At 56.6% G+C, this 23485-nt stretch overlaps 1 protein-coding gene across 3 annotated transcripts in view; it reads left to right on the top strand.

Moving 5' to 3' along the window:
- Positions 1–1841: 1841 nt before the first annotated feature.
- The window catches only part of TP73 (tumor protein p73), an 86170-nt gene continuing 64526 nt past the window's right edge, over positions 1842–23485 (top strand). For all 3 annotated transcript variants that reach the window (XM_065530899.2, XM_065530920.2, XM_005544972.5), the window contains exon 1: positions 1842–1967. The gene's annotated coding sequence lies outside the window, so the exon portion shown is untranslated. The remainder of the gene's footprint in view (positions 1968–23485) is intronic.

Genomic DNA, 23485 nt, shown 5'->3' with positions numbered 1-23485 from the left:
AGAACGAATTTGCCGCTGACCGGGCGAAGTGAGCGCGTGGATCGCGGGCACCGCCAGTGCCTCACCCGCGCGCATCTGGGCTGGCACCGGGCGAAGAATTGTGCGGGTCCGGGACCTGGGGGCCCAGCTGCAGCCGCCCCAGGCACCGGAGAGCGAGCTCCTGCGCGGGCGAGCGGTCCGCAGGTCTCCCAGGCTCAAGGCCGTGCCTCGTCCTCTCCCCTACTCCGGACCCCGGTCCTCTTCCCTAGACAGCGGCCCCCTCCACCCCTGGCTCCGGCAGGCCGCTAGTAGTCCGCGCCAGGCCCCGCCGGCGCCTCTAGGGCCCCCCAGACGCACAGACCCTGTCATCCCCGCCTGGCCCTGGGTTCTGGGAGCTGAGAGCCGGCCAGGGTCTTGCTCGCACCTCCGGGCGCCCAGCCTCGGGTCTGTTCCCCGCGGACGCCCCAGCCTCCCCGGGGGAATGGATGGTGGTGCGCGCGCGTCCTACTCTGGCGGTGCCGGCCTTTTCTATTCCCTACTGGACCCAAACCCCTGCATGGGATTCGTCTTTGTGTCCCCACCCCGTGCGCCCAGCAAACAGTGGGTGAGCCATAAAGATGTGCGGAAGTCAGCCGGACCCTCCCGGTCAGGCGCGGACCTGCTGCGGCCAGAGAACCCAGTCTGCACCAGCCCGGCTAGCTCGAGACGCCTAGGGCTTCACTGACGCCACCTTCCAAGACGTGGGGGTAACCATGGGCAGAGGGCATCGGTTCGGAGCCAGATCACGGGCCCCGTAAGCATCAGACCATAAACAACGCCGCCACTGAGAGCCGCTCGGAACTCGCCCAGCATGTCCGGTCCCCTAACCAGGGCCTGGTGTACGTGGTCTAGGGCCCTGGAAGCCCCAGTGGCCTAGGAGGAGCAGGCAAGCGGGACGGCGTGTGCCGCCGGCCGGGAGGGAGTCTCGGCCTGACCTAGCGCGGGTCTGGTGCGCGCAGAGAGCAACTCCAAGCGCACCGACGCCCGCGAGCTCCTTCCAAACACCGGAGGGGATCCAGAGCTCGAGCCCACAGGCGGCGGCCGGGGGAGGGAGCAGGGTGCTGGCCGCCGCCCGGTAGTGTTCGCGTCCTGAGTGACCCCTGGAAGGACATGGGGCCCAAACTCCGGCTGAGGTTGGGAGAGCAGCCCCCAGAGGGTCTCCGCGGGATCCTCTGCCGGGCGGGACCGCGGCTCCACAGGCGGAGTGGGTGGCAAGCCCTGCTTGGCGGACTGCAGCCGTTCCCCTCCTCCCGGCCCTGGAGCGGCGCCCCTCACCCCTGTTCCCCGCCCCTCACCCCTGTTCCCCGCCGGCCGCATCCCCTGCCCCCTGGATTCCAAGCGCCCCGCGCGCCGAGGGGCCCAGCGCCAGTGGCGGCGGCCCGGAGAGAATCCGGGTGTTGGGAAAGATGGGCCGTCTGGGGGACAGCAGGGAGTCCGGGGGAAACGCAGGCGTCGGGCGCAGAGTCGGCACCGGCGTCCCCAGCCCAGCCAAAGGTCGTGGTCGGGTCTGGCCCGCGGGAGGGGCCCTGGCGCCTGACCTGCTTCGGCCCTGAGTGGGCGGCCTCGCCGGGCTCGGCAGGGGCGACGCGCGCCAAACGGCGGCGGGAAGGAGGCGGGGCAGAGCGCGCCCGGGACCCCGACTCGGACGCGGCCATCTGGGGAGGCGGAGCGCCGGGAGGAGACCTTGGCCCCGCCGCGACTGGGTGGCCCGCGCTGCCTTCCCGCGCGCCGGGCTAAAAAGGCGCTAACGCCGGCGGCCGCCTACTCCCCGCGGCGCCTCCCCTCCCCGCGCCCATATAACCCGCCTAGGGGCCGGGCCGCCCGCCCTGCCTCCCCGCCCGCGCACCCGCCCCGAGGCCTGTGCTCCCGCGAAGGGGACGCAGCGAAGCCGGGGCCCGCGCCAGGCCGGCCGGGACGGATGCCGATGCCCGGAGCTGCGACGGCTGCAGGTAGGAGGGCCGGGGCCGGGGCGCGGTTCGGCTCGGCAGGCAGGAGCTGGAGCGCAGGGCTGGGCAGGCACCTGGGCTCGCAGCTCCGAAGCTGGGAGGTGAGGGGAGGACGATCGGGGACGAGCTGGGACAAGGCGACACAGGGGCTCCCTCGGAGTTGGATCGGCCCCTGGGACTTGGCGCTCGCGAGGGGCTGGAGCGGCCAGAGTCGAGACTGCGAGGAGATGCGGGTCCTGCCCTCAGCTCCGGCCGCCTTTGGCGCCAAAGACAGCCCCGCAGGGGTTCCGGGAGGGCCCTCCTCCTGCTGTCCCCTCTCCACCCCGGGCTCCGAGGGCCGTTGGCAGGGTAACCCCGGGAAGAGGCAGGGGTGCGGGCCGCGGGTGCAGGTGGAAATCGCCAGCAAGCTCCTCCCCGCCCCCGCGCTCCCTCCGACCTGCAGGGCTGTGCCAATCCCGAGGCCTTAGTTCCCCCGAGGAGCCAGAGCCAGGCCCTCCCTGGACAGGGAGAAGGATCTGGGCGGGGGCCTTGACCCAGGGAGTTGGTTACTAAGCGGTTTCGATGGTTTTCCGAGGGACAGCTCCCTGTGGCCCTGAGTTTGTCAGTCGAGGGCTCCTGACCTGTCGCGGGATCGGTCCCAGGTAGAGAAAGCCCGGGAAGAAACGGTCCGGGCCGGCCTGGAGGGAGACACCTCCGGCCCCCTTAGCTCCTGGGCCGCTTCCTCCTGCAGCCCCTGCCTCTCCCGCTGCTGCTTGGACTGGGGAGCGATGATTACCTTCATTCAGCTTCTATTTTGGTCTGGACACTAGGAAATAAACCCACGTAGTATGCACATGTCTGCTACATAAACAGGGGACAGGTAGACCATCTTCAACTAGCAAGGGTGCAGGGAAACGCATTGCACCCCAAACTTCTGACCAGAGGTCATTTGCTTCCGAAGGTGCTGCCATCTGTTTATCCACTGTCTGGACTTTTGGAAATGGTTCAGGCTCATTAACACAATGCTTTGGTTTGTGTTGTTTTGTTTTTTGTTGCTGTCGTTGCTGTTTATTTGTTCAGGCTTAGCTCTGGGGGAGGAGAAAACAAAACGCATGGCCTCTGGCGCTTACTGAGCGCTGAGCCACCCCTCTTTGGATTTATTCGGGAAAAGATTAAAAAGCATTGCATTAAGAACAGGACATGGTGTTTGAAATGTTGCCATATATGAATGTATGCATTACGTATGTAGTTTTTAAAATAAGATAAAAAGTTGGCTGGGCACAGTGGCTCATGCCTGTCATCCCTGCACTTTGGGAGGCTGAGGTGGGTGGATCACCTGAGGTCAGGAGTTCGAGACTAGCCTGGCCAACATGGTGAAACCCAGTCTCTACTTAAAATACAAAAATTAGCTGAGCGTGGTGGCAGGCACCTGTACTCCCAGCTACTCTGGAGGCTGAGGCACAAGAATTGCTTGAACCTGGGATGGAGAGGTTGCAACGAGCTGATACCATGCCACTGCACTCCAGCCTGGGCAACAGAGCAAGACTCTGTCTCAAAAAATAAGATAAAATGGCCGGGCGTGGTGGCTCACACCTGTAATCCCAGCACTTTGGGAGGCCGAGGTGGGTGGATCACGAGGTCAGGAGATCGAGACCATCCTGGCAAACACGGTGAAACCCCGTCTCTATTAAAAATACAAAAAATTAGCCGGGTGTGGTGGTGGGCACCTATAGTCCCAGCTACTCGGGAGGCTGAGGCAGGAAAATGGTGTGAACCCGGGAGGCAAAGCTTGTGATGAGCCAAGATCCCGCCACTGCACTCTAGCCTGGGCGAAAGAGCAAGACGCCGTCTCAAAAAAAAAAAAAAAAAAAAAAGATAAAATAAGATAAAAAGTTGGTGCCAGAGGCTGCAGTGTGGCAGCTGCCTGTTGTCAGTCAGGGGTTGCCTGGGGTGAGTAGAAGGAGGGCCTGAGCAGGGCTTGTCTGTGCACCGCAGCCGCCCGAGAATGGCCAGGGATGTGAGCCCTGCCTTGCAGTCATTCTTGTGAAGGCTACGGTGAACAGATAGCTGTCTCCGAATCCCGAAGGCCAGTCCCATGAGAAGCTGGTCTGGCACAGTGGTTAAGGGAGTAGTGTGGAAGTCAGAATGCTGGGGTTCAAATCTCCACTTCCCTATTTACTCCAGCAAGTCACTTAACCACTTGGAGCCTCAGGTTACCCATCTGCAGAGTAGGGTAATAGTTCCTGCCTCAGAGGCTTGGAGAACAGTCAGTGAGGTGCCATCCGAAGGGCTTGGGAGAGTGCCTGGCACCAGCTCGGTGTCCCCACATATGATGGCTTTGGGTCCCAGGCTCTGTTCCAGAGCTGGGAGAGCTAGGAGCCCTGGGGAGAGACCCGGCTCTTTAGTAGCTGGTAGCTATCTCCAGGGCAGGAGGGATGGCAGCAAGGCAGGCATCTGCCTGAGGCATGGGTGGAGGCCGATGGCATCTGTCAGAAGTATGCACTGGGGCAAGGATGCCTGGTTTAGTATTTATTTATAGGGCATGCCCCACCCAGGTCCAAGAATGGATTGATAACACTGAGCACATGTGAAATGCATAGCTCAAGTAGAGAGAAGAGAAGAGGCTGAGGTCCGAGAGAGGAGCCACACACCCACTCGAGAACATGGACGAGGCCCTGCCCTCGCCCAACAGCGGTGAAATTCCGAGCACACCAAAGTAACATCGCAACACAGTGAACCTTGGGTTTGCAAAAAGTCAGAAAAAGTCTTCAAAACATGCTTTAAGGCCGGTCACGGTGGCCCACACCTGGAATCCCAGCACTTTGGGAGGCCGAGGTGGGTGGATCACGAGGTCAGGAGATCAAGACCATCCTGGCTAATACCATGAAACCCCGTCTCTACTAAAAATGCAAAAAAAATTAGCCGGGTGTGGTGGCGGGTGCCTGTAGTCCCAGCTACTTGGGAGGCTGAGGCAGGAGAATGGCATGAACTCGGGAGGCAGAGCTTGCAGTGAGCCGAGATCGCACCACTGCACTCCAGCCTGGGTGACAGAGTGAGGCTCATTGGCGTTTGAGTTAAGACAGCTTATACCAAAGTGGGCTCGGATGGACGTACGCATGTGCTCACAGGCTTTGCCTGCCCTCTGCCTGACCACTCTGTGCTCAGTATTTCTTTGCAGGCTGAACACTCGCTCATCCAAAGTGCTTTCTTTTCCTGGACAAGCTGCACATCAGAGACCCAAAGAAGAAAATGATAATCCAGCCCAACTCTTGTCTTTGAATGTCTGTAATAACTCACATTTAGCCCATGGTGGCTGTGAGCTGGTACGTGGCTAAAACGTTTACATTTTTTCCCTGTAATCCCCACAATAGCCCGTTGAGGTTATACTATAATTATGCCCATTTACAGATGAGGAAACTGAGGCTTCAACTGGCTATTCTACTTGCACAAGGTCACACAGCTGCAAAGTATGGGAGTGAGGACTCCAGCTATGACCATGAAGCTGGGCCTGGGGCTGCCAAACCATCCTTCACCTGAGTCTGCCATTGGCTCAGGCCCACTGCAAATACAAGACACGTCCCCCAGACACCTAGAACCGTGGAACATTCATCCCAGAAGGGCCCTTCCAGACCATCCAAGCCAGGGGTAGAGAGTCCAAGGTGCTGTGAGCCTGGATGGGGAAAAACGGCACCTTGTATTAACTTCAAATTTCAGCATTTCCTCCAGTTTTGAATGTAGTCAGCAAACTAGTCATAGCAGTACCTGTGACCTCACCAGTAGGAACCATTGATATTTTCACGGTGTCCGGTGACTGCTGCAGCATCTTAAAAAGTGGTTCGTGCTTGTTGCTCAGTTACAATTACAGCGGTGATTAGATCTGCTCTCAGGCTTATGACTTCATGTATGAACAAAGAAACACACATACAATCACCTCCCAATTTTGCTTTTTAAATATTAGGGTCACTTTTTTAGTTTTCTCAGGCTGCCATTACAAATGACCACAAAGTAAGTGGCTGGAAACAATGGAGAGTGTTTGTCTCACAGTTGTGGAGGCAGGAAATCTGAAGCCAGGTGGGGGCTGGGTCGGGTTCCCTCGGAGGCTTTGAGAGGGGGCTGCCTCCCTCCTAGGATCTGGGGGGCTGCCGGCCATCCTGTGGTTCCCGGGCGTGCAGATGTACCATCCAGTCTCTGCCACCGTCTTCCCATGGCCTTCTCCTCTGTGTCCCTGTATGTCTCTCCATTTCTGTCCCTTAGATGGACACCTGTCCTTGGATCGGGGGCCTACCTGGAAAATGCAGGATGATCTTATCTTGAGACCTTTACCTAAGTGGCGTCTGCAAAGACCCTGATTTCAAATAACATCACATTCTGAGGCTCGTTCCAGGAGGCTGCATCCAACCCACTAGAGCGGCTGAATTTCAGTAACTCGCCATCCTGTGTATTTTGTTTCATGTATTTAAAACATTCTCCCAGACAAGGCATCTGAGATTCCCCAGGCTCCCTGAGGGGTCGTGGTGCAAATAGGGAAGAAGCCAAGTCTAAGCCATGCCCGTCTTTTTAGGAAGAGGATCAGGAACCCGGACACTGAAGGTCAGGGTTGGGCACAGCCGAAGATGGGCAGCCCCCCTCTCCCCCAGCACCTCCTGCCTGGCGCCTCCTCCACAGCCTCTGCATCCTGGAAAACAGGCTGTTCCACGCACTCCAGCAGCTCCTCTACCTGGGAACTGCTTGGGCCATTATAGACCCCAGTTAGGGAGAGAAACCAGACACATATTGAACAAGAAGCCCCACCAGGAGAGGCGAGACCTGGGCCCCAGCCCTGGACCTGGCCGTGGGTACTACAGAGGGTCAGGGGGCATCGGCCTGCACTGAAGGGTCTGGAGAGGCACCTCTCAGGGAGTTGGGACAGAGAGGAGACGCCGTCCCAGTGGTGACCTCCAGTGAGGCCTGGAGAGATCAGATGGCAGGAAGGACTTTGCTGGGGCCAGATCGAGGGCACAGAAGGCAGGTCTCATGGAGCAGGGACCATGGAGGGGACCGGGGCCTGGTTGTTTGGGGGACAGGGGAGCAGCCTTGCTCCAGTGTGGGTCCTCCCTGACTGTGAGACGGCTGGGGAACAGGGGTTGTTGAGTCTGCGGGAGGCCTTGGCTGGGCCAAAGAGAGGGGTCTGTCTTCTGCACAAAACCCAGCCACTCTTGCCAGATGCAGTCAGGCTACAAAGGGAAGTTGTGCTCCCTCTTTAGAGGCAGGTGATTCCTGTGAATCCAATGACCCAGATAAGGTGCACGATTTAGCGGGTAGGGCAACTCACCATCCTCTCTTTGTGGTCCTTGCCGTTTGCACCGTGCGCAATGCAGGGTGGAGTCAGCCCACAAATTACAGGCGAGAGGCTCTGCAGTTATTGTCAGTTAAACAGGAGATGCAAATTCCGAGCTAGTTAATGAGCTGCGGTCTGCCATGCTCACGATTCGGTCGGTGCATGTCTCTCCTTCCTGCTATCACAGTCTTTGCCAGCTGCCATCATGACCACCAACCAGTCCCCTCATGATTGCACGAGTCTCCTGTCATGTTTTCTTCTGGAGTGAGGCTCCAGCTTGCTTCTGGGTTCTTAATTTTTGATCAGGGGCAGCTCCTTGACTAATTATTTGGCAGTAATGAGGGAGGACAGTCGAGTTGTGAAAGTCCCCCCAAGCTTTTAGAAGGAAGCTGCAAATTAAAACACGAGGTATTGGTAAACAGGATGCTAACTGGATTAATATGAAAATGATGAATTCTGATAAAAATAGCAAAATACACCGTTGTAAGATTGAGGCCAATAGAACTCCAAGAACGTTGTCTAATGTTCCGCTGGTTGATCTGATATTTGAAAGTATTAGAATAACAGGAAGAGTCTATTCTTGGCCATGAAGTGTACAAGATTTATGCAAAATAGAACTTTAAAACCAGAAGGACTTGATATGAGTGAGATTATGTAAATCATTCCTATTCTGAAGTTTCATAACTCTCTGCCCCCGATCCTTTGGATCTTTTGGATCCTTTGGTTTGTCTCTCTCTCTTTTTTTTTTTTTTGAGACGGAAGTCTCGCTGTTTCACCCAGGCTGGAGTGCAGTGGTGTGATCTCGGCTCACTGCAAGCTCCACCTCCCGGGTTCACGCCATTTTCCTCCCAAGCAGCTGGGACTACAGGCGCCCACCACCACACCCGGCTAATTTTTTGCATTTTTAGTAGAGACGGGGTTTCACCATGTTTCACCATGTTAGCCAGGATGGTCTCAATCTCCTGACCTCGTGATCCACCCGCCTTGGCCTCCCAAAGTGCTGGGATCACAGGCATGAGCCACTGCGCCCGGCTGCTGGAACTTTTAATAAGAAATCTCAGGTTAGGCTTTCAAAAGCCTCTTGAAGCTAAGAAGTCAAGCCAAGGACTTGATATCAGACTTTACCTGGAATACCTATAGATTTGGGTGAATTCCTCTTTCTCAAGGTTCCCGACATATTCTTGAGAAATACTGCCAAAAAAGGACAGTCTTTCCTCAACCTGTGAGGCCACAGAAGCCCTTTAATTCAGGTACAAGGGCAATTTTGTTTTCCTCCAAGGGGTTTCATTGGCTCCATAAAGTCAACCCTAGTTCCTTAAAGCTACTCACATCTGATTTTATGCACATCACTCTCAAATATGATATTCCAGTCAAACACTTTGTAAGCTAACCAATATTTCCAATTGTTTCCCATTACAAGGGAGCAGATTCATACTGAACTTAAGCAAATAACTCTATGGCCGTAACAACAAAATTGCTAATAGTTTCCAAATTCTAGAGAGATCAGGTAGGGAGAAAAGTCATCGTTTCAATTTTGCTTACAAAAGTATAATGTACCGGAATGCTGTAAGTTATAAGTAGTTTCTTCACTTACGTTCTGGAAATTCTTGCCATGCAGTGGTGTGATCTTAATGTATCAGAAACCTGTACTGGTCAAAGTCTTCCCCATGAAATCTTCTTGAAGACACGAGACTTTAGGATTACAGTTGCTTGCAAAAGCTTTCAGGAAACCATCAGAGCGAAACAATTAACTGTGTATGACAGAAAGGCTTAAAATGGCCTTGGCTAAAGATATGATGAGATCACTATAATGTAACTGATGAGGAAGTTTGGTTATTCCTGTGGTGTATACCCTTTTTTTTTTTTTTTTTTTGAGACGGAGTCTCGCTCTGTCGCCCAGGCTGGAGTGCAGTGGCCGGATCTCAGCTCACTGCAAGCTCCGCCTCCCGGGTTTACACCATTCTCCTGCCTCAGCCTCCCGAGTAGGGGAGGACCACAGGTGCTGCCACCATGCCCGGCTAAATTTTTTTTTTTGTATTTTTAGTAGAGACAGGGTTTCACCATGTTAGCCAGGATGGTCTCAATCTCCTGACCTCGTGATCCGCCCGTCTCGGCCTCCCAAAGTGCTGGGATTACAGGCGTGAGCCACCGCGCCCGGCCTATACTTTTAAATAATAACTGGAATTACAACTAGTATAGAAAGTATCAGATTTCTAAGAATTTCATAAAATGTCTGAAACTCTTATATTAATATTTATCCATGCAAATATAACTCACTCAGAGAAGCTTAATCATCCCCTCATATTTTACAGTGCTTCTATGCAAATTTAGTTGATCAAATAAGCCCGACTTATTTAGTATCTTTTTATTTTATTTAACAAAATTTTCCCTTTAACATTGGCAAAATAATCTATCTTTTTATAAGGAGAGAAAAGAATCCTTTTGAGATATTCCAGGGAAATCCCAAACGTTAATTCGGGGTCAAAAAGACTTAATTTAGAGTGTGATTTCGGAAAGTTGTCAAAATGTCAAAAGGTTTAAAGCACTTGATTAAATGGAATCCCACGTCATCATGAAATAATACTTAATTCTCATGTAATCAAAGTAACAATGAAATATTCAAAGAGAAATGCAGAAAGTTAGATAGTTTCAAATAATCTTAGATCTGGCCAGGCGCGATGGGTCACGCCTGTAATTCCAGCCCTTTGAGAGGCTGACGCCAGCAGATGGCTTGAGCCCAGGAGTTCGAGACCAGCCTGGGCAACATGGTAAAACCCCGTCTCTACAAAAACTACAAAAATTAGCCAGGCATGGTGGCGCATGCCTGTGATCTCAGCCACTCAGGAAGCTGAGATAGGAGGATCCCTTGAGCCCAGGGAGATTCATGCCGCAGTGAGCTGAGATCGCACCATTATACTCCAGCCTGAGCAACAAAGTGTAAATACACACACGCATTTTATATATATATATACACACACACACACACACACACACAGTGTGTGTATATAATACATATATGTATTATGTGTGTGTATATATATATATATATATTTTTTTTTTTTTTTTAATTAGCTGGGTATGGTGGTGCTCGCCTGTCTCCCAGCTACTCAGGAGGCTGAGGAGTCGAGGCTGCAATGAACTATGATTGTGCCACTGCACTCTAGCCTGGGTAACAGAGTGAGACCCTGTCTCAAAAAAAAAAAAGAACTAGTTCACACCCATGTTTCCTCCTGCTGCCCCAAATTACCGCTCTCCTTGAGCAGCCCCTGAAGGTGGAGACCAGGCACCTGCTGAAGCAGGAATTCTTCCTTCACTGGCTTCTGTTGGGGCACCAGTATCCTGCAGCTGTGGCATCCACAGGGAGTAAGGCCAGCCACGGAGATCCTTTCATGTCACCAAGCTGCAGGGGAGGAAAAGTGACATCAGACAGATTAACAGGAGAAAACCCATTTTAATGATATGTCCACAAATGGGAGTCCCACACGAAGATGAAACTGGGGGAAGGGGCCAGATGGCAGAGGCATCTGTGTCATCCTGAGCTGCAGGAAGATACAGGGCCGTGGGGCTGCTGCAGGCTGGTGTGGACCAGCTGTAGCAGGGGAGTTGCCTGGTGAATGAAGGTGCTCGTCATGCGGACATGCGTCTCTCAGGTGATCAGAGTTGCCTGGAGCCGCTCTCCTCCCGACATAGCGACCTTTATGAATGGAAATGTCTTTCATTTCTCTCCCAGACGGGCGCTGGGCAGAGCCACTCCTGTGTCTGCAGTTTCTCGAAATAATCGATATGCCCAAGGCATGTTTGGGGTGGCACATTCTGTCCCCTCCAGCCATGTTTTGGGGTGGGGTGGTGTGTCCTGAGCCCCAACGCAGGTGTCAGGGCTGTGGAGGGGACGTCACAAGGGGGCCTCGAGGGACCTCTACAGGCCAGATTTTGGGGTAGTGGTATGTCCTGACCCCAGTCAGTGGCCGGCCCACCTGCCTCCATGCCACGGGCTCTCTGGGGAGGCCACTGCTGTGTCCCCACTGTGAGCTCGATTTGAGCTGCCTGTGTGACCTGAGAACCCCCAAGGGTGCCAGGGCAGACTTGAGGTGCCCAGGTGAGGCTGGTGCAGCCCCTCTGCCCTCCCAGCCCGGGCACAGGCACCTGGGCATTGCGACTCCTACCCTCCTACCAGCCCAGATGCGGGGCCTGAGCCAGCAGGGCTCCCACCCAGCCCAGGGTGTATCCCCCTGCCAGGGGCGCTGCACTGGACAGGAAGGACCCACCTGTTTCCCTGCCCAGTATCAGCTGCCAGGCCCCCCGTGGCTCAGGGTGCCTGTGAGGAGGGGTGGGGGCTCTAATAGCTCGCCTGCTGCTCCGAGGTGTCAGTCAGGGTGGGGATGGCACCTGGAGAAGCCTGGGCTGAGGGGGCAGGCTGCCCCTCCTGCAGGAGAAGTGCCATGTTTCACTGGGTCCTTTGGAGAGGGCAGGGAAGCTCCCGCTCGCCTGTACTGCACCATTTCCTGTGATCTTAGCAATGACTTCCTGGCTCCATTTTCTCCACCAGCCTGAACACGTAAGCCAGATCTGCAGCTTTCTCTTCCCCGGCCTCCTGGCCTCAGGGTCCACCTGGCTGGCGCCCACCGGCCAGACCGGGGCCTGGTTGTTTGGGGGACAGGGGAGCAGCCTTGCTCCAGTGTGGGTCCTCCCTGACTGTGAGACGGCTGGGGAACAGGGGTTGTTGAGTCTGCGGGAGGCCTTGGCTGGGCCAAAGAGAGGGGTCTGTCTTCTGCACAAAACCCAGCCACTCTTGCCAGATGCAGTCAGGCTACAAAGGGAAGTTGTGCTCCCCCTTTAGAGGCAGGTGATTCCTGTGAATCCAATGACCCAGATAAGGTGCACGATTTAGCGGGTAGGGCAACTCACCGTCCTCTCTTTGTGGTCCTTGCCGTTTGCACCGTGCGCAATGCAGGGTGGAGTCAGCCCGCAAATTACAGGCAAGAGGCTCTGCGGTCATTGTCAGTTAAACAGGAGATGCAAACTCCGAGCTAGTTAATGAGCTGCGGTCTGCCATGCTCACGATTCGGTCGGTGCATGTCTCTCCTTCCTGCTATCACAGTCTTTGCCAGCTGCCATCATGACCACCAACCAGTCCCCTCATGATTGCCTAAGTCTCCTGTCATGTTTTCTTCTGGAGTGAGGCATGCTCCAACTTGCTTCTGGGTTCTTAATTTTTGATCAGGGACCGCTCTTTGACTAATTATTTGGCAGTAATGAGGGAGGACAGTCGAGTTGTGAAAGTCCCCCCAAGCTTTTAGAAGGAAGCTGCAAATTAAAACACGAGGTATTGGTAAACAGGATGCTAACTGGATTAATATGAAAATGATGAATTCTGATAAAAATAGCAAAATACACCGTTGTAAGATTGAGGCCAATAGAACTCCAAGAACATTGTCTAATGTTCCGCTGGTTGATTTGATATTTGAAAGTATTAGAATAACAGGAAGAGTCTAATCTTGGCAATGAAGTGTACAAGATTTATGCAAAACAGAACTTTAAAACCAGAAGGACTTGATATGAGTGGGATTATGTAAATCATTCCTATTCTGAAGTTTCATAACTCTCTGATCCCTGGATCCTTTGGATCCTTTGGATCCTTTGGTTTGTCTCTCTTTTTTTTTTTTTGTTTTTTTTTTTTGAGACGGAGTATCGCTCTGTCGCCCAGGCTGGAGTGCAGTGGCGAGATCTCGGCTCACTGCAAGCTCCACCTCCCGGGTTCACGCCATTCTCCTGCCTCAGCCTCCCGAGTAGCTGGGACTACAGGTGCCCACCACCTCACCCGGCTAGTTTTTTTGTATTTTTAGTAGAGATGGGGTTTCACCGTGTTAGCCAGGATGGTCTTGATCTCCTGACCTCGTGATCCACCCACCTCAGCCTCCCAAAGTGCTGGGATTACAGGCGTGAGCCACCGCGCCCGGCCTCTCTTTTTTCAGACAGAGTCTCACTCTGGCACCAGGCTGGAGTGCAGTGGTGTGATTTCGGCTCACTGAAACCTCCAACTCCCAGGTTCAAGCAATTCTCCTGCCTCAGCCTCCTGAGTGGCTGGGACTACAGCTGTGAACCACCATGCCCAGCCTTTTTTTTTTTTTTTTTTTTTTTTAAAGAGACAGAATCACCAGGCGTGGTGGCTCACACCTGTAATCCCAGCACTTTGGGAGGCCAAGGCACGTGGATCACCAGGTCAAGGGTTCGAGACCAACCTGGCCAACATATAGTGAAACTCCGTCTCAACTAAAAATACAAAAATTAGCTGGGTGTGGTGGCAGATGCCTATAATCCCAGCTGCTTGGGAGGCTGAAGCAGGAGAATCACTTTTGAACCCAGGAGGCAGAGGTTGCAGTGGGCCGAGATCGTGCCATTGCACTCCAGCCTGGGCAACAAGAGCAAAACTCCATCTCAAAAAAAAAAGACACAGAATCTGCGTCTGCAGCCTCAGCTGGTGTGCAGCGGTGCAGTCACGGCTGACCACCACAGCCTCCAACTGCTGGGTTCAGGCCACCATCCTCTTGCCTGTGTCCTGAGTAGCTGTGACCACAGGTGCACACCACCACATCCAGTTATTTTTTGTTGTTTCTTACTTTTAGAGACAGGGTCTGGCTGTGTCTCCCACACTAACGAATGTAAAATCTTAAATGGTGCCTGGTGCAGAGTAAGCTGTGTGTTGGGTGGGGCATAGCTTACGGGTCACAGTGACAGTTTCACTTCTGTGCATGCCTTCAAGAACTCACTGTTGCACACAGGCGGCTGCTGGCAAATACTGAAGAGTTGTGGGGAGAAAGGAAGGGGTCTGACGGTGAAGGTGGGTACGTGGGCAGGGGACTTTTAATGGCCCCTCTGCTGGCTCCCTCCCCGCCACCACCTGCCCACCTCCCTGGCCTTGACTGCAGGCTATGGTGCCCTTTGACCTCAGAGAGGTCTGTCCTGTGTGTCTCACTGAGCAGGAACAGACCGTCCCAGAAGCCCTTCAGCTCAGAAATGGGTAAGCATTGGTGGTAGGGATGGTGCCCATCTGAACAGACGCAACTCGGTGCTGTGTGGGTGTCTCTCCTGGGGCAGCTTTGAGACTGACCCCCAAACAGAGGGCTCAGAAAACATGTTTTTCTTTTTTTCTTTTTTTTTTTTTTTTTGAGACGGAGTCTTGCTCTGTCACCCGGGCTGGAGTACAGTGGCCGGATCTCAGCTCACTGCAAGCTCTGCCTCCCGGGTTTACACCATTCTCCTGCCTCAGCCTCCCGAGTAGCTGGGACTACAGGCGCCCGCCACCTCGCCCGGCTAATTTTTTGTATTTTTAGTAGAGACGGGGTTTCACCGTGTTAGCCAGGATGGTCTCGATCTCCTGACCTTGTGATCCGCCCATCTCGGCCTCCCAAAGTGCTGGGATTACAGGCTTGAGCCACCGTGCCCGGCCACATGTTTTTCAATGAGGGACATTTATGGCTGGCAAAAAAAGTGGCTCCCCAAAGGTCTTCGTGTCCCAATCCCCAGAACCATGTCTATGTTATTTCCCACGGCAAAGGGGACCGTGATTCAGCTATGTTGAGATGGGGAGGCCATCTGGCAGGATCCAGGTGGGTCCAGTGGCATCAGGGGGCCCCACAAGAGGGGTCAGAGAAGGAGCTGATGATGGAGGCAGAGGTTGGAGGGATGCATTTCAGAGATGGAGGAAAGGGTCACGTGCCAAGGAATGCCAGCAGCCTCCTGAAGCCGGAGGGGACGGGGAGGTAGGGATTGTCCCAGGGCCTCCAGAACCGGGAGAAGACGGGGAAGTAGGGATTCTCCTAGGGCCCCCCAAAGACAGGAAGAGGGGAAAATGTATTCTCCCAGGGTCTCCAGAAGCAGCCAGCCCTGCCCACAGCTTGGTTTTAGCTCCCTAGGACCCATCTCGGACTCTGACCTACAGAACTGTAAGAGTGTAAATTTGTCTCGTTCTGTGCTGCTCACTGTGTGGTCACTGGTTACAGCAGCTGTGGAAAACAGACAGTGCTCACATCTGCACAGTCCCCTCTCCAGCTCTTGCCGGATAGGAATAAACAAGGGCGGCTGGGCACGGTGGCTCACACCTGTAATCCCAGCACTTTGGGAGGCCGAGTCGGGCGGATCATGAGGTCAGAAGATCGAGACCATCCTGGCCCAAATGGTGAAACCCCATCTCTACTAAAAATACAAAGAATTAGCCAGGCGTGGTGGTGCATGCTGGTATTCCCAGCTACTCGGGAGGCTGAGGCAGGAGAATCACTGAAGAATCATTGAAGCTTGGAGGCAGAGGTTGCAGTGAGCCGAGATCGCGCCACTGCACTCCAGCCTGGTGACTGAGTGAGACTGTCTCAAAAAAAAAAAAAAGAGAGACAGAGAGAGAAATAAACAAGGGCTTGCCCTGTAGTTCACATCTGGACCACCCAGCTTAAAATAGGGTAGGAGAGTTAGGGAATAGCTTTTCGACCCTTGTGTTACGGTGCACAGGTGTGCAAAAATTCTCCTTTAACTCCCCCTTGAGTGTCCCCCCAGAGCCCATGGCCACTGTCACTCTGTGTTAGTTGCTCTTCAGACCAGGGAACAGACTTGGCCGTGGCTGTGGCCAGGGTCCAGCTGCTATCACTCCTGCCACCCACCCACCTTCTGTCCCCAACAAGGATGTTGAGAGGAGCCAGGCACCAACCTCGCTGGATGTGAGTCTTTCCCCTCACTTTCCTATGAACTGGGGGTGGGGGAGGAGGGGTGCGTGCTAGGAAGTCACCGCAGCCGAGGAACCCAGATTGGTGTGCTCGAGAATGAACCATGAACACACTTCCCAGTGAGTCACCTGGCTGCAATGAGGGGCCATCTCCCCAACGGGAGCCAACACCCATGAGTAGCGGTCACACACACATCCGTGCAGCACGTAGGCAGAAATGCACTGACTTTCCATGACTAATACATCCCCCGCTGCGCTGTATCTCACGGATGCACACACTACACACAGACACACCGCTCCGCAGCAATGTGCCCGCATTCAGCACGTGTCCCCGGGGCAGTGGGAGTCGGGGAGCCTCAGCTGCCACGCTGCCACTTCACCTGGAACAGCCACTGATCTGAGAGCCACTTTCCCAAGCGCACAGCCTGCTGTGTTCCTGCCGTGTGTGGGGCACAGATGCAGGCCCTCCCCTGCCTGCCCAGGAAGCGGAGAAAAGCACCAGGCATCCCTCCGGACTGTGCCAACAAGAGACGCCAGCCCCTTGGTCCCTGGACGGGGCGGTGTGAGCTGTGCACATGACCCAGCAAAGCCGCCTGCACCTGCAGGCTTTCTGCTCAGACGGAATTTGGTTCTAGGCCTGTTCCAGGGCCCCCAGGCAATGGAGACATCCTTGCAAGAGAGGTTTCCCAAGCTGGAGTTTCGTGGCATTTGATTAGTCTCCTGTGGCTGCTATGACCAATTACACACACTTAGTGGCTTATAGCGATCAAGGTTTATCTTCTTTTGGTTCTGGAGCTTAGATACCTGAGGTCAGGCTCGCTGGGCTGAGGTCAAGGTGTGGTGGAGCTGCCTGCACTCCCTCTGGAGGCCCTGGGGAGAGCCTGTTCCTTGCCTTCTCTAGGCTTAGAGGCCGCCTGCATCCCTCACCTTTGGCCCCTTCCTCCATCTTTGAAGCCAGCAACGTGGCGCCTTCTCTCCTCCCTGTCCTTGCTCCTCCCTCTTATACGGACACAGTGGTTACACGGGGCCATTTGGAAGATCCTGAGTCATCTCTCCGTCTTGAGATCCGTACCTTCATCCTGCCGGCCAAGTCCCTTTCGTCCTGTCCGCTCCGTGCTGCTGCAGTGGGCGGGGGAGGAAGGTGGCACAGTGGCAGCGATACAAATTCTCTTCTCCAGAATTGGGGCAGGGCTCCTCAAAATCCTCTGACCAGCGTTAAAGATTCAGAATTTGATATTATGGCTGCATATAATGTTGAATTATCTGAACTTGCTGCACGTGTGTGTGTGTGTGTGTGTGTGTGTGCGTGTGTTGTTGGTAGGGCCAAAACAGTTGATTATCAGCCATTTCATGGTTTTACCTAATATTTTAAGAGAGGTTCTTACCTGCTGGAAGCATGTACTGGCGTATTACCGATGAGATGGTCTCACAGGTGGAATTTGCTGTGAAATGCCCCAGGAAACAAAAAGCCGCAGGTCAGAGTGACAAGAACTGCGGATGAGTTCCTGGGCCGTTCCCTTTAGTTCTGAGTGTGCTTGGACGTGTCCACAATGAGGAGTAGAAACCAGTGCAAAGCTGGGTGGAGACAGCCCTGTCCTGGCTGCCCTGAGCTCTGCCCTGTCGGTCGCCTTGAGGAGGGTCGGGGGGAGCAGGGGTGCAGGGTGGCGCGTGCATGCCGGGTGGCGGGCAGCAGCAGGCCCATCTCCAGCCCCAGGGCTCCAGGCCATGCTCCGCCCCCAGCTGCCCTGCAGCTCCAGGCCAGCCATGCTGCCGCTGCTGCCTAGTTTCCCAGCTCCAATGTCATCACCTAGGCGACGGGGACGCTGCTGCCACCGCCCGCCCTCGGGAGCCAGGAGCCAGCTGAGGGCCATTTCCACCTGGCCCCACCGACCCTCCGGGGCCCAGGCTTAGCCAAGGTAGGCTTGGGCTTGGCTCGCCCTCCTCTCAGCCTGAGTCGGGGGGAGTCTCCTCGCCACCGTGGGTGCACTGGCTCCAGGGGCCCACCCTGGGGTGCACAGAGCCCCTTCCTGCTGCCTCCCAGGAGGCAGCCAGGAAACAGTACTGTTCAGGCCAGGGTTGGGAGGCCTTGCCCATGGTTCTCCTGACGGGACAAGCCACAGCTCTGGGGAGCCATCTGCCCCAAGTGGCACATTAGGGCTCCTCGTGTGACCCTGGGCTGGGGGGCAGAAGTGGCTCTGGTACTGCCACCTCCACCCCTTGGACCCGCCAGGACCTCTTTCCACTCCCTGCCAAGGAGGCGCAGAGTGACTGCCCCAGCCTGGCACGTCCAGGGGCTTCCCGGCTGGGGGCCGCCATCCTCAGCCTCACACAGCTGATCCAGAGCCTCCCAGTTCTCCCCAGCCCCCTCACTCTCTTGTGGCCCCGGAGCCTCTCGAGCAACAGCAAGCCATGCCCTGGCCTCCCTGGCACTCACGCAGCTGCTCCCAAGCCTGACCCAGACCTGGATGGCAGGAAGGGGCTGGGCTTGTCCTGTTCCTTCTGCCTGGGTCCTGCTTCCAGGGCTGGACTCCCAGGCTGGGGAATCCTCAGGGACCCATCAAACAGGAGGACAGGGAAGGGGCTTGTGGGCATCTGCTGTGAGGAGGGCAGAGGGTGTACGTGGCAATGCCTATGGACACATACATGTGCGCATATGTGAATAGGTGTGTGCGCGTGCCCGTGTGTGCAAGTGTGATGCTGGAGGTGAGACGGTGGGTAGGGAAACTGAGTGACCGGCTCCTCCCTGAAGTCTTGGGGGAATATCCGAGGGGCGGGCCAGGGCCTCTGGATCCTGTTCCCTTGGCTCTTAGCAAAGACTCCAGCCTGCCTCCTGGATGGACATGTGGCTCGGGGGTGAGACCGTGGGCTCTTCCTGGCTTGTTGTGTCGCTCTGGGTTGTTTCACTCCGCTCTGGGGATCTCTCTGCCCATCCTGAAGGCAGGGATGATGGGGCCAGGGGGACCACACCGGTACAGGCTTCTGGAATGCCGGTGTCATCTCCCTGGGGTTCCGCAGACTGAACTTACTCAAGAGCCCCATGTCCAGGTGGGGGATATACAGGAGCCCCTTAGAAGCAGGGAAGAAGGCCAGATGTGGTGGCTCACATCGGTAATCCTAGCACTCTGGGAGGCCGAGGTGGGCGGATCACCTGAGGTCAGGAGTTCGAGAGCAACCTGGCCAACACGGTGAAACCCTGTTTCTACTAAAAATACAAAAATTAGCTGGGCGTGATGGCGCCCAGCTGTAATCCCAGTTACTGGGGAGGCCGAGTCAGGAGAATCATTTGAACCTGAAGGGCGGAGGTTGTAGTGAGCTGAGATTGTACCATTGTACTCCAGCCTGGGGGACAGAGCGAGACGCTATCTCAAAAAATAAAAAAAGAAAAAGAAAAAGAAAAGTGAGGAAGAATGAGTAGGAAGTCAAGCAGTTTAACCCCACATGGTGCTTCTTCAGCAGTTACCCTGGTCCTGTCCTGACCTGACCTGCTGGGCTCCAGTAGCTCAAACCAACTCATTGATTCTGTCATCGCTTCTTCACGGAGCACCTACTGTGTGCCATGCGGGTGCTGGGGCTGCAGTGCAGAGCACCGCGTGCCAGGCGGGTGCTGGGGCTGCAATGCAGAGCACCGCGTGCCAGGCGGGTGCTGGGGCTGCAATGCAGAGCACCGCGTGCCAGGCGGGTGCTGGGGCTGCAGTGCGGAGCACCGCGTGCCAGGCGGGTGCTGGGGCTGCAGTGCGGAGCACCGCGTGCCAGCCGGGTGCTGGGGCTGCAGTGCGGAGCACCGCGTGCCAGCCGGGTGCTGGGGCTGCAGTGCGGAGCACCGCGTGCCAGCCGGGTGCTGGGGCTGCAGTGCGGAGCACCGCGTGCCAGGCGGGTGCTGGGGCTGCAGTGCGGAGCACCGCGTGCCAGGCGGGTGCTGGGGCTGCAGTGCGGAGCACCGCGTGCCAGGCGGGTGCTGGGGCTGCAGTGCGGAGCACCGCGTGCCAGGCGGGTGCTGGGGCTGCAGTGCGGAGCACCGCGTGCCAGGCGGGTGCTGGGGCTGCAGTGCGGAGCACCGTGTGCCAGGCGGGTGCTGGGGCTGCAGTGCGGAGCACCGTGTGCCAGGCGGGTGCTGGGGCTGCAGAGCACAGCAGGCAGGGCTTGGTGGTCTGGCCGCAAAGAGTCAGCAAGCGAATGTCTCCCCATGCGGTGGGTACTGAGAGAGAGGAGGCCTGGCAGGTCTGAAGGAGACCAGCGTCTCTTAAATGGTGGTGCAGGGGCCCTGAGAAATGAGGCTTCCTGACAGCCGTCCCTCATGAGTGCCGTGTTGGTCAGAGTGGGGTCTGGCTGCACAGCCTCCCTCAGGACTGGGCTGAGAGCACAGGTCGGCTGGCACTTATCCAGGTTTCGGGGTTCCAGGGCTCCAGCTGGAACTGCCTCAGGGATGGCCAGGAGTGGGCCTGTCCCTGGAGAGGCGTGGGGTATGAGAGCCGGGAGTGTGGCAGGAGGCAGCCCCCTTAGACCTGGAGTAGCATGGAGGCTACGAGCCATGTGCCCTAGGTGGCCCTGTACCCTGTCCAGCCCCAGGTTGCTGTTCCCGCCTCTCCCTGACCTACGGGCTGCCCAGGCTGCCCCTTGGCCGAGCTCCACCATGGCCAGCGCCCCTCCGTTCGCTTGTGAGTCTTACAAGATCACAGCCCTGCCCAGGGCCTTGACGGCTCTTGGGCTAACCCTGCCATCGTCTGGAGCCCCCTTCACGCTGGGGTCAAAGGCTGGGTCGTTGTCTGCCCTGCAGGAGCCAGAGCCTCCAGAGGACCGGCTGCCTGGCAGGAAGGTGGAGCTCACCAGAGCCCAGGCCAAGCCAGCCTTGGCGCTTCCGAGCTGTGTAGCCCTGGGCAGACTGCTCGCCCTCTCGGGGCCTCTGGGAACACCTGGAGACCTCCTCCTGAGTTCCTCTGAGGATTGAATGAGCTTGAAAATATGGAGGGTTTGGCACAGGGTGAGGGCTCAGGGGATGCTGGGCGGCAGTATCAGAAAGGCAATCCTGAGGGCCAGCGGACAGCCACTCTGAGGAAGAATAGAGGCTGCCTCTGGAAGGAGTGAGGGGCGGGTGGACCCCGTCACTGCCGCGCGGGGGAGGTCACAGGGCTGAGCAGCTGACTGCAGAACGGGAAGGGAGCACGCCAGGAGCGAGTGTTGTGCACTGAGTCAGGGTGGGACTCAGCGGGATGTGTGACAAGTTCAGGGGGTTGACAGCTGTCCGGAAGGGCACGTCCACTCGGACCGCAGGGTGGGGAGTGTTCAGCAGGGAGACACGGCCACGGGTGCGGTGGGCGCATCCCAGACCCCTTAGAGAAAAGCCCAGAGCCAGAGGTGAGGGGTCTGTGCAGGGTGGGGACGTCTCAGAGTGGAGCATCCCCGCCGAGGGGTGTCCAGAGGAGAGTGGCCAGGTGGGGACAGCAGCTTGGGAAGGGTCATCCTTGCTTGGTTGGAGGAGCGGAAATGCTTGTCCGGGGAGAGAAAGAAGATTCTGGAGGACAACACAGGCACTTCCAACATGGCCACTGGCCACACAAGGGCTGTGACCCCCGGTGTGATCCTTGGGGTAGAAAGGGGGTGGGAGAGGAGGATTGGAGGGGGCAGGGGACAGGGATGTGTCTGAGCAGAGCAAGGCTGTGGCAGCTCCAGTGAAGGCGGCTGCGGCCCCGTCAGTCACCTGCCCTGCTGAGGGCAGCGCTGTTCTCACCACCTGTGAACACAGGTATCGACTCAGACACCCACTCTGGCCATAAGCTCCGCTCTGTCCCAGCCCTGGACCTCCCACCCCCCACCCCCCGTCCTTGGCAGTCGGTCCCTTGGCTCTTCTTCCTGTGCTCACCGTGCTGGTCTGAACTTCCCTGTGACAGCTCTGCTCCCACCGCCCCCGCCGGGGTGGCCCTTCCTCTAACAGGTGGGCTCCTGGCAGGAAGCGTCGCCAAGCTCACAGCCCCAGTGCCCTGACTTGGCCCTGCTCAGTTCCCTCCCGCTGCCAACCTCGTCCCCCCAAGGGCCATGTCCCTGCCCACCCCTTCTGCCCCTTTCTTAGAAGACGCTCAGCCCATCAGGCCGCTCATGCCTCTGACCCCCACCTCCAAACTCTCCTGACCCGCTTACCCCCAGGAGCACTGCCCACTCCGAGGTGCAAGCAAGCTGGGGCTGGGGTGGAGACTCCTCTTCCACCACCTGCACTCCTCATACCCAGCCTCTGAGGGCCTCGCAGACATACATGATTTGCCTCCAGTGGGCCAGGGGTATCTGTTTACCACGTTGCACGTCCCCGGGCATGGAGGTGGCACCGGGCTGCCACTGCGACTGGGCACTACCCGTTTCGAAGGCGCCTCATTCCCTGAGAGACCGAGGATAGGCTGGTGCTCTGCAAAAGGGCGCGGTGGCCACTGTAAAAAGGGGGTGAGACACACCAGCTGACCGTGCAATGGAGAGGCACTCAGGAGCCAGGGACCCAGCAGCCTCCAGACCCCACCTTTTGGCCCTCGTGTGTGCAGTTCTATTCCTCAGCCTGGTGCCCTTGGGACCCGGGCCTCATTGGTGCTTTCTCCACTGCCACCACCTGATACTAAGTAGTCATCGGTCAACTGCAGCTCGATACTGTTCATGGGGCATCTGCCGCCGGGTGCCCAGGCAGAGGAGTGCTTTACGCTTTTTATATGCGTAGAATTCCTTCACTCCACCCAGCGCTTCTGGGAGGCACTACAATTATCTCTGTTGTACAGACAAAGAAACAGAGGCTCAGAATGGGCAAGACATCTGTCTGAGGTCACACAGCTGGAGAGGGGCAGAGGTGGGCTGCGTGGGCAGAGCAGGAGAGGGAACTGGGGTGTGTGCCCGGCAGTGCTGGGCTTCAGGGCAGGAAGCGATGGGGCAGGAATCGTGTGTCCTGGTACGACCCAAACACATTTATGACGGCAAGAAGGCCTGGGCAGGCAGCAGAGGACAGGGCAGGCCCCTTGGATGTCTGGGTGTGGCTTGGGCCTCGATGTACCGGTGATGAAAGATGGACAGGCAGGGGCTTTCCAGAGAGGGGCCTCCCAGGCAGGGTGCGGGGTGGGGCTGTGCGGTGGGAACACGGACTGGGGAGGGGATTGCAGCTGGGCCTGCGCCTCCCATGCTCAGCTCCAGGCCAGGCCGGGGTAGAGCCAGGCTGCTGGGTTCTACGTCCACCCTGACCAGCTGTGTGCCCGTGGAGGGCTGGCCTTCCCTCTCTGTGCGTGTCTCCTGGCTGGTAACATGGCATGTGGTGCAGCCTCACTGGGCCGTTGTGGGGTGGCCGGAATCCCCGGGAATCGGCCATGCTTTGGTGTTTCTTCATTTCACTTGGCTGCATGTGAACTGACCTGGGAAGCTGGTCGGGGGCACCCCCACCTATGGGGGTTCCGGCATTTTGGTTTGGTCATGGCCTCAAGCTTCTGGGGTGAGGCTCAGGTATTCCCCCAGACAGTCCTGGGCATCTGCCTCCCCTCTCCTCCCGCTTCCCGTGGG

Source organism: Macaca fascicularis, chromosome 1 (assembly GCF_037993035.2).
Source record: "Macaca fascicularis isolate 582-1 chromosome 1, T2T-MFA8v1.1".
Taxonomy (NCBI): Eukaryota; Metazoa; Chordata; class Mammalia; order Primates; family Cercopithecidae; genus Macaca; species Macaca fascicularis.
This window is presented reverse-complemented; position numbering and strand designations above follow the sequence as displayed.